General features: G+C 40.6%; 1 protein-coding gene across 2 annotated transcripts in view; it reads right to left on the bottom strand.

The window, feature by feature from the left end:
• Nucleotides 1-15,575, bottom strand: part of ARHGAP15 (Rho GTPase activating protein 15) — a 511,110-nt gene that overhangs the window by 488,173 nt on the left and 7,362 nt on the right. The gene's annotated exons all lie outside the window — the stretch shown is intronic.

Below are 15,575 nucleotides of genomic sequence, written 5' to 3'. Positions count from 1 at the left end.
TGGTCACCCCTGATAAACTTATAGGTGGCCATCAGATCACCCCTGAGCCTGCGTTTTTCCAGGCTAAAGAGCCCCATGGCTCTCAGCCTGTCATCGTAAGGTCTGTTTTCCTGATCTCTGATCATGAACATGGCTCTTCTCTGGACTCTCTCAAGCAGTGGATTTTTGCTTTACTTGTGGAAGAACATGGGTTTGTTGGTATTTTAAAGAGTGACTTTGGGATTTTTTTTATCAGGGATTTTGCAGTTTTTAAATAGGAAACACCAGAATTCCTGCTACGGAGGCAAGTGGCAGGACCCAGGCAGAACAGCCTGCTTAGAGCTGGCACCCAGGAACCCAGCTGGAGGTGACTGACTTCCTGGCTACTTGGGGCCAGAAGGACATGCTTTGACAATTCAAAGCAGGCCACCACATAGGAACATCTTTTGGGCAATAGCTACCTGGACGGCCGGGTGGTGGCACACATGGCAGCAGTGCCACAAAGTCCAACTGTGCAGCCACAGCTTACTGGCAGATGGCCCAGAGGGGCAGCCACCTCTAATAGCCATGCTGTTCCCATCTCAGTCTAGCAGGCAGGCAGCCTTGGGGCCACATGCTGTCGCAGGTAGCAGCAGGTCACATCCAGGCAGCAGCCCCCACTGCCAGACTGCAGCAGTGGGTCAAGGGTACGGGGAACAATCAGAGCTGCTTCAGCAGTCCAGCTGGCACAAGGGGTAGCATCCCTAGGTACCAAAATGGCCAGGCCCCAGAAGTCCCTGAGAGCGAGCAGCCGGGACAAAGCATCAGTGGCTTTAGGGCTCCTGGGTACCTGTCAGCCTGGGGACAGCATCGGGGTGGTGGGTTCTTCCTAACAGTGCCTGCTTATTGCCTGGCTCTCCATTGTCTTTTGTTGGCCCTGGACTTCCAGCCATACTGTGTCCCCATCTCTCCATGGCCTGGGAGTGGTGAGCCACAGCCTCTTTCAGAAAATTCTGGATCCACCCATGAAACATTAAATTTGACTATGTAACAACACAAAGAACCTGCAATGTAGGTTTAGATTACTTTCTTTCATTGGCAAAAGAAAGTTTAGGTTACTTCTTCCAGGGGGAAAAGAAAATGCCTGTGTTCATTAACTTCTAAGTCAAATAACTTTACCAGTTGCATTTATTTTTCATGACGAGATTACAAATAACGTGTCCTGTAATTGTAGATATTTCCATTAGTTACCAACATAAACTTAATTTTAATTTTCTTCCAACTCTTCCCCCATTATGGCTCTTGTAACTTACGTCCAATTTCAATAGAAAAATGACAGATGTAATATAATGGGGGGAAAAAGCTAAGTATCTGAAATTCAAATCTTCTGCTAAATCAACAGAACATTCACTTATATCGCCTTTACCAATATAGTGCAGATAGATTATTAAAGAGCCTAAAACAAACCAACACTGGCTTTCTAATCCCATAGTCACCATTAAACTAACCAAAGCCTATGAAAAAAAAAGAACTATAAAAACTGAAGATGATGTAGAGGAAGTGTGCATTATAATAATTATGCTGACTTCTGCTGATTCCACAAAAAAGTATTCTCAGTAGCTCAGAGAATTCTATATGATGAAAAATGAGTCACCGTGTCTAGCTGGAAGAGAGGAAAATTAACTTGAGAAGCCAGGTTCTGAAGTTTTTAGTGGTTATTCCTGTGTTGTGTTCAGTGACTTTTATGAGTGTAAGAGTACAGTACTAAATTAGGACTCCAAAAAGTGTTGTATTAAACAAACACATAATTGGTGCTCCATGAGACATACAAACTGAATAGAAAGGGAAAAAATACAAGTGTATTTTTCCCTAGGAGGAAAGGTGACAAACACCTTGTAGCAAAAGTCTCATCATTTCTATCTAAACATACTTTTTGTTCTACCCTGACCACTCCATAGCATAGATTTGGGTGGGTTAGTGAGCCTAAAAGATGAACAGAGACAGCAGGTCATGCAGTGGCAATATTAGTGGTATCAGATTAAGGTCCTTTGTGGGCCCTTCATGACGTCTACAATTTTCAGTGTTCCCTACTTACTTTAGTCCTAAACTGGTAGCTCCTGCTACTCATGCATTCTCCACTGTTTCCTTGAACCAAATTCTGGTGGATATTTTGTATGCTGGAGGACCAGTGCTCACAAGATGTCATGGAGTAGTTTATGTTAGTCTCCTAACTGCCTCTTAACAGAGAAGCAAGACCCCCCGGAATTCAAAGATAGCCTTCCTCAGTAATTTGGAGCAAATATATATATATACACACACACACACACACACACACACACACATGTATCACACAACATTAGAAACACAAATTCCAGGGATGATCTAGAAACATTAGGGCTCTAATTCAGAGTTGCGTTGGTGATGTTATATGAAATGCCAAACAGACTTTAAGACAATATATCTGGCACGCAAAAAATCACTGCAATGAAGAGGAGTTTTTGGTAACATAGAGATAATACAGCAGTTCCTTTGCAAATCCTATAACAAAGGGAAATAGCTACAGAACACAGCTTTTTAGAGGCTTTTGGCAGCCTTGCAGCTGATACTCAAGCATCCATAACTTAGGGACGCTCATAGTTCTGAATTTCTTTCTAGTCTATTAGCAAAATTACATAGGATGTTATGTCCTGTGACAAAAATTACAGGACATAACATCCTAACCTGCCACAGGTAAAGTAGGGGGACCACAGCTGCAAGGTTGTTCAAAAACACTTGAGAGATCCAAGAATCAGTAAAACAGAACTTAACAGAAACCCCCACAATCCATACCATTTGGACCATACGGTACAAAATTCCCAGAGCATCTTATCTTCTGATATTTTATGAATACAATCAGCACAGACCACTTCAAAGAGAATTTTTGTTTTCACTGTTCACCTGAAAAAAATCTATGCTTTTGTAGCCCTCGTCAAGTTAGGTTGAAGGCATTTTGCGCCTGAAAGCTCATCTGACATCTCCCCCACTTGTACAGTTTGTCCAAAAAATGTTATTACTAAAAGACCTTGTTTCTCATGGCCCCAGCAACATAACTTTCCACTCTCATTGTAGGCCATACCAGACCAAAGAAAAAACTTTGGGTACAATCTTTAAAAAGTACAGTATTGCCAACAGGATTAACAAATGAATGAATGACTTTTGAGAGATCTGCCAGCAACTCAGGAATTGAGGGCATCTGAATAATAAATAATTGCAACCAAAAAAACAGTAACTACTCCAGTATCCTGTACATACATATTAGCAATCAGTAGTAGTGTAGCTAAGGGGGGCAACCAGGGTACCAGCCCTGAGCACTGAGTTAGGTGGAGTGCAAAAACAGGGCCACCACAAGCACCAGCTCAGCCACCAATGCTTCCCATGAACTGTGGCTGCTCAAAACACAGAAGTGTCCAGATATGTCTCTGGCAGTCACTTTGGCCAATAACTTCTATTGTCCTGCAGTTGAAATTGAAATCCTTCTAGACAACTTACAAAGGCCAGAGCTGCCTCAGGAACTTACAGTGTAAGGCAGAGGTGCTCAAACTCTGACCTGCAAGTCAAATGTGGCCTACAGACTATGGTATGTGGTCCACAGGGCTCTCCATGGGTCAGGGGGATCAGTGACAATTAATACTGCCACCCTCCCCTGCTGTCAAATCCCAAACTTCAAGCCTCACACAGCGGGCTGTGGCTGGGCCATGCCCCTCCCGCCCCTACAGTTGGATTGGAGCTAGACAACCCCCCCGCCCCACACACACACACACACACACAGAGCTGGATCAGGCTGTCATGCCCCCTTCCACCATGGGACCAGATTGGGGCCAGGCTGACTCCAGCCTCATACTAACCTGCACAACCAGAAGGGGTCCCACCTGACCACTCTGGTACCACACTGAGACCACCAGCTGGAGCCTGCCCACAGACTGACCAGGCACTGCCCATCCAGCCCACTGGCTGAAAAGGTTATGCACCACTGGTCTAAGGGATGGATGAAGAGAAAATGGAATGTCCAAAAAGTGCCAAAAAAGCAATCATAAGATTCCCCCTCTTTTCTTCATCATTATAAATTCACAATAGTTAATTACTTTCACCATCAAAAGTGTATGCTTTGCCTCAACTTCCAACAATCAGCTCTCATTATGTCTTTCTGATAGATGGAAAGGCAACTACCTTTTGCATTGTTTTTTACCAAACTTTGGTCTCCTGCCTTCTAAAGTGTTTTTTAGAGATTGAATCATTGCTGTTGCTTTTTTCTAACCATTTACTAATTTGTTATTGACCTTTATTAATTGTGAACATCAGAACACGACCCAGCATTCCAATAAGGTTTTTTTATTATTATTATTTTTATGACCACACCTGACTCCTTGTTTTTCCTCCTGTGTTTACATGCAAGGATTCCATTCCCTTTTGCTCTGCTTTGTAGTGGCATTTCCATGCTTGACTACCATTATAGTTAAGTGGTACTCCGGTCCAGGATAGTCTCTCTTATCTTTTAAGAAAGACTACACACTAAGCAGCTTGACACAATAAAGGAGTCCAGTTTAGTTTTCTGAACAATCCAGATCAGTGTAATTGTTCCCATGACTACTTACCACCAATCGGTGTCATTTACAATTATTTTATGGTTTTTTTTATACCCATTCAAGCAGGGGTTGGCAACTTACGGCCCCACAGGCCATATCCAGTCCACAGAGCTACTGGTTTCAGCCCATGGACCTACAAGGCTTTGTCTGTGCCTTCACCGGGGCTGAGTAGTGAGGAGCTGCACTGGGGTTGGGCAGCTGGGAGCTGTGCCCATACTGCTACTTCTTATCTTCATCCATCCAGCCCCCTCCCCAGTTGCAGGGCAAGTGCAGCTTCCAGCCAGAGTGGAGATGTGCTAGGACTAAGCTGGGTCAGGGAGTTGGGGCAAATGCAAGGAGAAGCAAGAGCAATGTGGAAACGATTTCTAGCTACGTGGTCTTCAGGCACTATGCAGCTCCCTTCCAGGTGGAAGCTATGCTTGCATTGCAGCCCCAGAATAGGGGGCTGGGAAAAGTGGTGGTTGTGTGGATGCAGCTCTCAGCAACTGTGCCAGGGACACAGAAGTGGAAGGTGCTTCCAGGCTGCTACTGCTCTTTCCCTCCCTGCTTCTCACCCCTCCACCCAGCCCGACCCCAGCACAGCTCCACTCGGGCTGGAAGCTGCACTTTTACTACAGGCATGGAGTTAGGTGCTAGGAAAACAGTCCAGCTGCATGACTCAATAGGAACCACGGGAAAGCTCCCTTCCCCCCCGTCCACCCAGACCAGTACTGTGTTGGGAAAGGTTGCTGGCCCCTCCATTAGGGGTACTGACTAGCACTGAAGCAAGAACATCTCTGGATTCCTGCAACAAAAAGCATTCACTGGAAGATATTCTTCACTTAGTTGCCTTTTTTTGATAATCAGCTGAATTTAACCGATTCAATGTGGACTACATTTTTGTACAGTATTTTAAAACATCAGAATGTCTAGCAACACTAATAGTCAAATGCCTTACAGTGTCATGTCAACTCAACTTGCAAACCCATCAAAGGGTAGAATTTGATCAATGGTATCCATTTTCCTTAGAAACATGCTCACTGACAATAGTTAAGCCACCATCCTTCCATTATTTACTGAATCCATCCCCTATCAGATTTCCCATTATTTTGCCCAGACATAATGCTAGATTAACTGTTCTCCTGGTCCTGCAGTCATTCTCTTTACCTTTTTTAAATATAAGCCCAAGGTTACTTCTTTTCCTGTTCCCTATAATTTAAGTACTGCTTTAAGATTTGGTAAAAATAAAAACATAAAAGGGTCGGAAAGTTCTACAGACAATTCTTTTAGCAACCTTGGGTACAAGCTATTCCCTCCAATTTTAAAACGTGTGGTCAATGCAGAAGCAAGTGAATGCTGATTCCACACAGAAAGTACACTCTTCAGTATTTACATTCAGTTCAAAATTCTTCTAACACTTTGTCCCTGCTCAGTATATGTTTGCACAGTGTCTAGCACAATGGGGCCCCAATCCTGATTGAGAGCCCCTCGGCAATAACGAAATACTAATAATAAAGCGTTTTCAGACATTCCTCTTATGCAGCCTTAAGGCTAAATGCTAAGAAATCTGTGAGGTTTTAAATTGATCTATTAATATACGATGGCTTGTTTCAGCTTCTTTCATTTTCTTTCCTTTTTTTGCAGTTGATACATTACACATATTTTCAGGATAAAAATATAGTTCAGCTAAGGCAAGTAGCTACATGAAATTTCAATCATGGTAAGCAAGTACAGGATAAATCCCTATTGGAATTATAGGATGCATGGATCTTCTGGAATGAATGTTGCTGTTTAATATACTTTTGTTATTATCTGTGTAATATACGGTTAGTCATACTGATGGCCTGATTCTGATCTTATGTTCATAGTAAATCTGCTCAATACAAGGAAGCCCTGTGCAGACATGTATTGCATTACATATATGAGGCAGAGATGGCAATCTCATGTACATGCATCATCATCAGACTTGCTAATTATATGACTAATATAATATTTTGAGTAAGATTCCAGTCTGCTAGCTTTATTCCAGTTCCAACTGAACCATGTACAATTCTGTGTATTAACATTTTAGAAAACCATAACTGTTTCTTTCACTACATTTGAGAATTAAAAACACAAATCTGAATGATGGTTTATTGGATTATGGTTGGATTATAACATATTGACATCACCCTAAATGATACATACAGAATTATAACAGGCTGCCTAAAACCTATTCCTGTTCCCTGCCCATACACACTATCTGATATAGCACTTCCTTACATCAGGAGGAAAGTAGCAGGTGACATTGAATGGCAGGTACAAGGGTCAGACAACTGCCACTCACTATATGGACATCAACCAGCACATCATCATCTCTCATCAAGAAACAGCTTTTTGTCCTCTGCCATACTATTCACCATATCGCTGGAATTAGCCACAACTATCCCCTGGCAAAAATACTGGGATAAACTAGGTGATAAAGCTGCTGAATGGAGCTTTCATGTGGCACCACCATAGTTCCACCAGAGGTATAATAATGTATTGTTTCCAGTCTGAACAGCTGCAGCAGCTGTGGTGGCCAGGCCATCAGTAGACACCAATCTTGTGCTTCCCGAAGTCAATGTTGAAGCTGATGGCTGGTTGCTAAACCACCCCTATCTATGCTATTGAACCGCATATACAATAGGTCAAAATTCACTTCATGCAATAAAGGGTGAGGATTTTAAACAATACAATTTTCAGGTTTATGGGCTCCTGATTCAATTACTTCCAGCACTGTAACCACAGCACTGAAAACGTTAGGAGTGGCGTTGCTCACAGGTAGTTTTGTTATAACTTGTAATTCAGCTGTTTGTTTCAGTATCTTAAGCTGTTTACAGCATCTTAAAGTACCAAAAATGAGAGACATGAAAGAACAATGAGGGTTTTTTTATTTGGGTTGCACCATATATTCTACATACCCGTAAGTTGTTCTTGTAGTTTTCTATATAGGGAGAAAAAATGTAGGCAAGGAGGTGCCCACTTTGGTTTATTTCTGGTTGTCTTGTTTAACAGAATATACAAATTCAGTACAAAAGCTATGCAGTTACAAGAACTGTAACTCAGTGTCTCTTGGAGACTACACAAAAGGAGATGTGAAGGAAGAGTGCGTGCACTTTGCACAGTGTGAAAGGAACAGTAGCTCAGTACCAAGAGGTTGGAGAGGTTAGGTAACCACGCTAAATACAGTAAAATAAGGCCAAGATCCTGCCCTGTGATAGTGAAGCTTTGTGCCACTCTAGAATCCTGTACATATGATGAAATGGGTTCAATATCCCACTGTCCCAGCCATGCACAGGGCACAACAAGCAAACCGTGGAGAAACTCATGAGCTGTCTTCACTCTTTTCATGGCCCAGAGCTTGGGTTTTCTTCGACACTCACTTAGGGATGGCTTGAGAAATCAGGAAGGAAAGGGAAGGAAAGATAGAAATAAGGAAATAATCCAATGTCCAACCTTCCTACATTCATATTTAACAACTACAGACCATCTCTGGTCCTGTGTGGTCTCTATTCTCCTCCCTGCCAATTCCTGTGTGAATCTTCTGCACAAAGGTTGCCTACTGGGAAGACAGTCAATGTGTAGAGCAATGGGAACAACACACAAAAGAAGATCGTCATGTCACCAAGAAACTACTACACAACTATAAGTGCACAGGCACACACCCATTTATAGAATTTGCTCCTTATTTACAAATGTGAGAGATTGTGTTTGGTTTTATGTTTTATTTTTTAAGTACAAGGAGTTTTTGTTTTTCCTGTCCAAAAATATTTCATGCAATAAAACCTTTGCAAGTGTTTTCCCAGATTGTGACAAAGGTCTCTGAGATATGTTAGTTTAATATTTTTTTTTAAATTCAAGCTTAAAAACATAAAGTAAACTTTGTGTATTAAAATACATGTTCTTGTCTAAATTCACACAAGGGAGCTGAACTAAGCAGGAATCTACTTGAATGAGCTACTGCCAAAAAACCCCCAACAACTGTGTGCAAAATGCTACTGACAGCTCTTCCTGTTTGCAAAGCATTTATTTTTTTTGACCTGAAATATATTTGACTCATTCATTGTGGTTTCCACTTTCTGGTTGGGTAAACCAAATAAAATATTCTAGATATACGGTCAATATTCAGCATTTCCAGTGTTAAAGACAGATGAATAATATACCAACTGATATTTAACACTGGTAGTCTGGTCACAGAGCTTAGGAAATAAATGGTTAGCAGTATGTTTCTACTGCTGGTAAGCTAACAACTCTCCAAACCTTGTGTGGGAAGGGGAGAAAAACCCCACTTTGGTATAGGATAAAAATGATACAATTCTAATTTGATAAAGCTTTAAATACAATTATGCCTCTATATATGTCTGATGATTATGGCATTTTGCTGTAGAGCAAGTTTCATTTTTTTGTATAGGAAACAATGCTTTTTCTAAAAGTTTACGTGACAGAAAAACCTGAATTTGAAGCTTTTTCTGAGGCTCTAAGTTGTTCAGAACTGTTGTTACTTTAGTGTTACACCAGATCAGTTCAGAAACTGAAGTAATGACGCGCGAAAAGAAAAAAATGTTCTTGCTATGTTCACAGCTACAACCAGAAGCAGAGGTGCCAGAAACTTTGGAGAATACTTGTTTCAAAGATCCCCAACCCTACTTCGTAAAATCTCTGATGGATAAATTCAGGTAAATGTCCAACTTTTACAAGTTTACGTAAACCAGGCCTACATATAAGTGATAAGAATTACAGTACAGCTCTACACTCATCATTTCAAATACAGTAAAGAAACTGTTACAAAAAGAACTTGAAAAAGCCTGAAAACATCGCCCTATTGGCTAAATGAGGTTTTCCTGAGTTGTATAAGGTGTTATTAGGCAACTCTGCTTGCATAAAACATCACTTTCATTTTGACTATGACTTCGGCTTCACGCGGAGGAGCAAAAGGTATTTTAGCTTTTGCTAGACTAAATCCTGCAAAAATTCTAGTGAAAACAAGGTAGTTGTTTTACATGGTAGCTGATTAAGGTAATTCTGAAGGCAGACTGCAACTACAATTTCCCTGACTTCACTGGAATTGCAAAGTGGGTTTAATGCAAAAATAAAAATCACCCATTAACTCAGTGAAAATAAGGGTTGTGAGAGGGGTGGCACTAAACTTACTGCCCAAGGAAGGCAAAATAACAAATACCTCTTTAGTATTTAATATGAATTAGTTATGCAAAAGAGGGCTTTTTTTTTTCCTTTTACCCAGTAGGAAAAAGGACAAGCTCTCAGCAACCTAAAGTCAGCAAGTTCTTGTGGTCCAACTCTGTGGTGCTGCTGTACTGAGGGGACTGGATGTTGCCAGCCCAGTTCTGCCCAGCTGCACACAAAACGTGCCAAATGGCCTAGAAGCTGACAGACCTTCACCTCTTACCAGTCCTTTTCCACACACGTGCTTCTCTACATTGTGCTGCTGGAGAGAACAAAGGCATGTGGCAGGAGAGAACAAAGACACGTGGCACAACAAGGTTTTGTTTAAGAGAAGAAATGTAATTAGTGGGGTCTAGTCTCAGGTGCCACTAATTACCTCACATGATGGAATATGACTATTAATACTTATGATATCTTGAAGTGTGAATAAAATGTGTATATATGTAAACTGTTCTGTGCTCAACTGTGTAGGGCTTTTAAATATGGAGCATATCTAAATTATTACATCAAACAAATAAATCATTGCCTGCAGAAAGTCTATATCCATGCAAAGTCCTAGGAAAAAATCTCTTCTGTGCCTGCACCACCCAACCTTACTACAAATAGTTATATCCAGAAACTGTTATATCTATCTCTTGTTGTTCTGACAAACAATACGCTAACAAAAAAATACTCAACTATACATTTGCATAATAAATGAGGTAAGTATGAAAAAAAGTTGTTGAATACCTACTGTATTTCGATGTGCAAAGATTACACTTTGTTGTATGGCTAGTTCTTAGAAAATTGTGACATATCGCTATCATACATTGAGTAACAACTTCTTTTCAGGGTGTTGGCACTACAGCCTGAATGTTGTCAGGCCAGAGCAGCTAGAGTAAGAAACTTTATTTAATTATCTGTGGCTCTGATTTATGCATCATTTTGTGTTTCTATCTCTTCATTCTGCTATCCTTTGAGAACTGACCCGTTACAAACCTCCAAATTTAACATAATGAACAGAATGTTAAAAACCTAGAAAGTTACTGTATAGACACAGCAGGATCTTCTGATCCTTCATCTACTGTCAGAAATATTGTAGCATGCTAAAATGTTCAGTGTCAGGGAGCGCTGAAGAAAATGAAATGCAAGAAATGTTAGACTGAACTGAAGCAGACTACCAGTTTCTTCAAATGACAACTGGGGCTGGAACCCCTGACCCCCTCCATATATAAGGGTGAAGTTACACTAGCTTTGACTACTCTAATGACACTGAAACATGAACATCTGCACATTAAAGCTCATTAACTTGTATTAAGTGCCTTTTGTACTTGTGTTAAGTATCTCAAAGTTACACCACTTCAGACAAGGGTTCACTCCGGGCCTTGCTACCTAAGCTCATGTCAGGGTAATTTCTTTTTGCTCCACAGAGATAAAATGAGCAATTTCCAGTCCTCCAGCATCCCAGGATGCACCATTCCCCCGCCCCCCAAGCAAGGGAGCTATTTCCTAGCCACACCCCTGCTCACCAGCCCTCTAGCAGCAAGGTCAGAGCTATGAAGGAAAGAAACAGTATTCACTCTTAATATGCACTTTCTAACAGTATTCACTCACAGCACTTTCTAACAGTAACTTCACTTAACATTCCCCAGATTTAGTGTGGTCTAAGTATAAAGCGTAACTCCACCCTTATTTAATTAGGGCCAGTGAAATACCACAAGAGAGAAGGAAATGCTAACTATAAATAGCTTAACTGTTCCCACATCTCTTGTATGGCTACAGAGCTGTTTTATCTGCCAATCTAAAAAGAATAAGGTAGAGGAGTGTTAAATTACTGACCTGTTATTTTCTCTTTTATTCCTTTTAGAGTTACCAAAATAGTACTAATCTGGAGTACTAGCTCAAGTATCTTCTCACTTTTAAGGCCAATCACAGTCAAGAGAAGGGCTGGTTAGGGAGTTTCCAACAGAATACTTTTTCTTTCAGAAAAAAAAAACAATACTATTTATTGAAAGCCAAACCTTTCACAAAAATGCATGTTTGACAGGTCTTCCAATAGAACCCATACAGGTTTAAAAAATAATTGGGATTCCTGTCACTCACTTGCCAAGCTCCTCAGCAGCCTGCTAAAGGTTGCCAAAATATTTCTACCTGCAGACAATCCTGGATTTGGGCATCAGTGTGCTCCCAGAGACCACAGACCAAGGTTGGCATGTAGATAAGTTTGAGACAGAGAAGTCTGGGGCTTGCAGAGAATTTAACCCATCAGCTTTGCCATCTCCAGGAATAGGGCAGTTTAAAAAACCATCTTCCATAAGATTTAGGCATCCCAGATTGTCAGCTCATCTGGTAGTTTTGGCATCTCTCAGGGGCCAAGCCCATTGTTCTGAGCAGAGATCTTAGAAGAAAGCCTGACAACTGCCAAGGTCTAGATTCTTGGCTTTACACTATCAAGGGCTTCTAGGCTCCTACTGTACAACTTGGAATTTGGAAAACCTGAGATGAACTTCAAGGGTCTTCAGCTCCAAAACAGTCCTGCCATGTGGACCCTCTGGCAATGAAGACCCCATCCCCTCTATTCTTTTCATGAAACAAATGTGGGTTACTTCTTTTTCTATGAAGGAAGAGCATTTAGCAACATGTTGTTTAGCCCACAAACAGTTATAGGTGCTAAATATCTACATGAAAGATAATGAGAAGCTTTGTGGGAAATATCTAATACAGCAGTGTATTACACCTTGCAAAAGGTGGAGTCAAAAAAAAAGAGGAAACAAGAACAAGGACTTAAAAAGAAAAGCATTTTTCACCTTACTGCCATGCTCTCTGTTTATTTTATGATGCTGACATGGTACTTGAAACTGCTGCTAGATGGGAGTTGGGCCTGCTCCAGAAGTCACTTTAAGGCCTTTTAGGATGTGCATTATGCCTTATATTTTGCTAATAATCTAAGTATCAAGTATTCTAATATTCTCATCTCAAATGGGAGACCACTCTTAGGAAAAATTGGCACTTTTCCACAATATGCCAGTGTCTTGAGCGATCATTAACCTCTTACCCTAGAACTGTTAAAGATTTGAGCTCACTTTTCAAAAGCTGCCTACTCGGCTTCTGAAAATTAGAACCATTTTCAGACATGGCCTTATGGCTCCTATTGACTTTAGCTGAAATGAGAGATGCACTGAAATGTGGTCCCATTTACAGTGTGGAGAGCTCCGAAGCTGGAACTCAGCTGATGTAAATCACCCGCCAATGGTGAACTTACATGAGTTGGGATCTGCTCCCCAAAATTTTTGCCTCTCCCTACAATGCTATAGCAATTCTTTAAAAGCATCCAGTACCTCCTTGTTTGGAGATATCACAAAAAAGAACTACTCCCAAGATGAAAAAAGTTAATTGCAGTATGTACACAGCTGCCATCAAGATGCTGTAAATTAGAATATAAATGATTAAAATATATCGAAAACTTAATTACAACCCACACTTCTGAAATTCAGATAGACTGCCACAACATTGCCTGTATAGAAATTGGAAGTTAATAGTTTTCATTTTGCAACAGACTTTGATGGAGGTGGATTTCAAGAGAAAGCATGTTTCAGACTTCAGTACCTAACACAGCAGAGGTACAATCACTTTCTGACTCAACAAACCCTAGCAAGATTTTTAACTGAGGTACTTGGGTAATGAAGACATCAAAATCAAGGTGAGAGCCTCCAAATAGTATTGCTAAGGCTTTAAAAGCTATTAGTCCTTGTAGTTAGTTAATCCACCCATAATGAAAAGCTCAGGATGTTTATAACATGTTCACAATTGGTCATACAATAAGGAAATGTGCTCCTCCATTCTAAGCAAGCTGAGAGTAATCGAGAAGCACTGTTGTGAGCCTTGCTGAGAGGGAATTAAGGTAATTAGACCTAGTCATCATAGAAGCTGTGGCAAGATCATCACAGGACAACTTGGCTAGAAAAATCACTAGAAAATCACTAGAAAAATCACTTTTGTGCGAAGTATAATACTTAGCTTACTATGGAAGAAACTAAACATTACACTGGGGGCAGGTCTACAGAAGATGCTACAGTGCTGTAGCGACATGCTCCCTTATTATAGCGCATTGCTACGGTGATGTAGCGGCCAGAAATAACCATGCGTGGCTGGGGCAGACCAGCATGGGCTGTTACTACATTGTCTTTTAGTACTTCCAAAAGGAAGTACTAAATGACGGTGCAGTAACAAAGGTATCATATGGCCACTTGTAGATGCATCCTGGGACTCTTAACCTGGATCACCATTGCTGAACTAATTCTTTCAACAAATGAAACCTTTTATTATAACTTCTTCATATAAGCAATACCCATCAGTATCAACTTCTGTTTTCTCAGCAGAATATGCGGTAAAGTGCAAAAGGTTTAAAGTGCGAAAAGGAACTGATCCTTAATTATGGAGAATCAACTCTCCCTTGATAATGATGCCAGAGTTCTAATGAATCTCTTTCTTTAAAATTGGTCTCCCTAACTGAGGCTAAGCAGTATTTCAAGTTTTGTCACATTTCAAATCTGTCATGAAAAATTGCATTTGTCCATTATCAGAGATGGACTTCTGTCTTCCAAGTGTGATTGGAGCCAAGCCTCCAGCACCAAGAGATGTTTTCTGGAGAAGTAGACAGATCTCTGAATGTTAAAAATTTGTTAGCAGTGTCTACTAGCATTAAAGTCTTAGAGTAATAGCATGACAGCCAAAGTACTTGATTTAAATCAGAATTGCAGCTGGTGAGTCCCAAAGAGCCATCTGAGTAATGAAGCCAAATGCAATCAAAAGGAGGCAGTCCCTCAGAATCCCCTGATTTCCGTAGTCCAGAGACAAAATAAAACTTCCCACTCCAGGACAAATCTGAAATCTATGAAGAGCATAGCATATGAAATCTCTATCAATGGAAGTGTAGGTTAGACAAATATATTATCATGGGTGAGGAAGATCCTGCCTCAAGCAAGGAATTATACTAGGTAACCTCCTGAAACCCCTCCTAGAGCTCTGATTCTACGCAATCAGTGTTCTGTGGCTCTTAGAAAGGATTGAGGCATTTCAGAGTTATCTGACTGCCTGTCACCTGTAAGTTTTGCTGGGAACACTCTTTCTAATGTTTCCATTGATGACAGGTAACAACTGGTAATATTAGATATAGCTCTTTCAAACAGCTGCTGAAAGTCATTGTGGGTTGGGAGAAAAAAAATAAATGTGATCCTGAGCATAACCTGAAGCTCCCCTCAAAATTCATTTTTCAAGGTCCAAGAATAAAATGTTTAAATATCATAGACAAGAGTACAGACGCATGTATAAAGTATTACTGTATCATGGTTACTTTCCTTGCTGCTTGTGTTCACTGATTTTGTATGTGCAGAGCTGTTTTTTCTTTGAAAAGTTCAGGAAATGTGTATTGTCATTGCAGTAGAGTAACACAACGTTTATCCCCTAAAAACAATACAATGGACACTCACATTTCAGATGAACTTCAACCTTATATGTCTTCTTTCAACTGTGACCCATATTTTCAAAAGATAAGCAAGTTACTCCATGTGATAAGTCAGTTCACAAGTGACTGCATGAATTTTATGTCAATGCATGTGTAACTGGAAATGTAAGAGACGTATAAAACATTACTACATTGCCTCATAAAAATATATGCTGATCTTCATTAAAACATTGTGTTTATTTTTCTCTAAAAACAATTAAGGGCCATATCATGAGGACTGCAGACATATCCAGACTGGGGAGAGGACTAAAATAGGACTAGTGTGCCTGAACAGAAGTCCGAGAAGAGACTGTGCCTCTAGATGACCC

The sequence above is a fragment of the Crocodylus porosus genome, unplaced genomic scaffold (assembly GCF_001723895.1).
Source record: "Crocodylus porosus isolate Cpor-Errol unplaced genomic scaffold, CroPor_comp1, whole genome shotgun sequence".
Lineage (NCBI taxonomy): Eukaryota > Metazoa > Chordata > Crocodylia > Crocodylidae > Crocodylus > Crocodylus porosus.
This window is presented reverse-complemented; position numbering and strand designations above follow the sequence as displayed.